The sequence below is a fragment of the Dipodomys spectabilis genome, unplaced genomic scaffold (assembly GCF_019054845.1).
Source record: "Dipodomys spectabilis isolate Male_0828 unplaced genomic scaffold, ASM1905484v1 ptg000430l, whole genome shotgun sequence".
NCBI classification, from domain to species: Eukaryota; Metazoa; Chordata; class Mammalia; order Rodentia; family Heteromyidae; genus Dipodomys; species Dipodomys spectabilis.
Genome location: NW_024871107.1, coordinates 1,112,392 through 1,115,216, shown reverse-complemented (window position 1 = coordinate 1,115,216; position 2,825 = coordinate 1,112,392).

Sequence of the window (2,825 nt, the reverse complement as noted above, 5' to 3'; positions counted from 1 at the left end):
AAAGTTGTGTCCAGAAAAAGGAACCAATACCTCACAGTCCTGTGTTGATATTGTGACATCCTGAACCAGATTGTCCTCTAATTCAAGCTGCTTGTGAATGATTACCTGCTATGCAGCCCTGTGCTGGTTGCTAGGTGGGTACCCCCTTGGCCACCATAGACAACTGTCACTTTCCACTTAGCAGGTAGTCCTACTGGAATCTGTGGCTGCCTGGATATGATCCCATGCCCCCAGGACTAGACTAGAGGCTGGACTACCAGCCTCTAACTGTGCAACCCTACACACATATACATGCTGAAGTGGAAGCACTGGGACTGGAATGACATCCTTGGGCTGGAAGGAAGACCAACAGGAGAGGGAGAAATGGAAGAAATCTTTGGAGCCAAGATGAAGAAAACAAAGGATTCATTTTGTCTAAGAAAGGGAAGATCCAGCCTAAAGGCTCTCCTTGCATATATGAATGTATGAGGACTTGTTGGGACTATAGCTAGCAAGTGCAAAGTCAAGATGTACCCTATGCTGGTGGCAGAGCCATACCTGGGAGTATCCAACATCTTTGGGCCATTGAGTGGACCCTTTATGTCCTCTAGACATGGTAGCATGGCTTATCATATCTAAGTGGAAGCTAGGCCTTAGACTCACCCCTCACTCCACCAGCTTCACCAATGTACTCTCCTCAGCATCCACGCCTGACAACGCAGAAGGCCAATGTACACTCTCTTGTGGCATCTAGGCTGGTCCACACTATGAGCACTTAGACTATGCAGATTCTCTCTGTTCTAAATCAGAGGATCTTTGCCTGATATGACCTCCCTATGGCACATGCTCATGTCAGTGAAAGCTGATTTCTGTGATAGTGTGTTAATAATTGTCTAAAGGGAACTGGGGAAAGTAGTATCATCCATTGGATCCATGTGGATTTAGATTATGGTTTAGTAACTAGCAACAAGCACAACAAATTTGGTCAATAAGTCAATATCAAGGACTATTAAAGCTCCACACTGGTTACACATACCTATAATCCTACCTCCTCAGGAGGTTGAGATGTTAGGCTCAGAGTATGAAAAGAGACTGTCCAGAAAATTCCTGTAAAACTCTTAAGTACAACTAACCATGAAAAATCTGCAATTGGTAGATCTCTGGCCTTGAGCTTAGGGATAGTACACAGAGCCTCCATTTCAGCATCATTACTAGCATGCGCGCGCACACACCATACACACACACACACACACACACACACACACACACACACACACACACACACACTCACATGTGTGTTTACATGTCCAGACACACATATGTTAACTAGTTAGGCATGGAAGATTGAAATGTAAATTCAGTCTCTAGGCATATGCTATATTTTCCTATCAGACATTAATTACCAGGCAAGATTTGAAATTTACTGTAGCAAGCATTTTAATTTTTATTGTCCAGCTTCTGCCACTGCTGGGATCACATTTCTTTCAGTCTCATATATCACCTCAATCTACCTTGCTCCTTTTAAAATATGTACATTGAGTATAATGATTGTATTTATCCACTCTTCCTTTCTCCATGCCTTTGCTCCTTTCCCTTGACTTCATCCTGCCACCACTCCTCACCAACAACACATGTTCCATCTTCCTGATATTTATTTTCTTAAATTGTAAAAATTACTCAAAAGAGTTACACCACTGCAATCCTCCCGTGTATATGCTATACTGTAATTATTCAGCTTGTATAGAAATGCATACGACCCTGTATGTGTTTTCACAAATGTGTATACTTTAAATCTAACGTCCATATGTGAAAGAAAACATGTTCCTTGTATCTCTGGTCTAGACCTACTCCTCTTAACATGATTTTGTCCGTCCATTTCCTTAAAATCATACAATAATATTCTTCCTGATTGATGAGTTAAATTCCATTGTGGATCTATACCACATTTTCTTGATCCATTTGAAGGCATCTAGGCTGATTCCTAACTTGGCTACAGTGAATAGTGCAACAATGAACATGGGTGTGCAAATATCTTTACCATATCATGACTTGTAAACATTTGAATAGATTCCCAAGAATGGTATGGCTGGATAATCCTATGTTGGTTATTTTAAGAATCCCTAAACTGGGGCTGGGAAGGTGGCTCAGTGGTAGAGCACTTGCCTTACAAGCTTGAGGCCCTGGGTTCGATTCCTCAGCACCACATAAGCAAAAAGAAAAAAGCCGGAAGTGGCGCTGTGGCTCAAGTGGAAGAGCATTAGCCTTGAGCTGAAGAGCTGAGGGATAGCATCCAGGCCCAGAGTTCAAGCCCCACAACTGGATCCCCCAAAAAAACAAAATCCCTAAACTGCCTTCCATAATTTCTACACCAGTTTATATTCTCACAAATAATGCATCCTCACCAGCATTTGTTGTTTGTAATTTTGATGATGACCATTCTCACTGGGGTGAAATGGAGTCTCACTTTGTTCTGATTTGCATTTACTTCATGACCAGAGATGTTGAGCATTTCCTGATGTGTTTATTGACCTTTTTTACTTCTCTTCTTAAGAAATCTGTATTTAGTTCTTTTGCCCATTTATTTATTGGGTTATTAATTCTTTGACTTATAATTTCATAAACCCTTCATTTCTGGATATTAGACCCTTATTGAATGTTCAGCTGGTTCTCCCATTCTCCTATTTTCTGATGCTATTTATTTCATTTGTCTGAAATATATATATACTTGCTGTACATTAGTTTCAAATGGAAAGCACAAGTTTAATTAAAATAATTGATTTTAGCTAGGTGCAGGTGGTTCACACCTATAATTCTAACTAGTAGGCTGAAATCTAAGAATTGTAGTT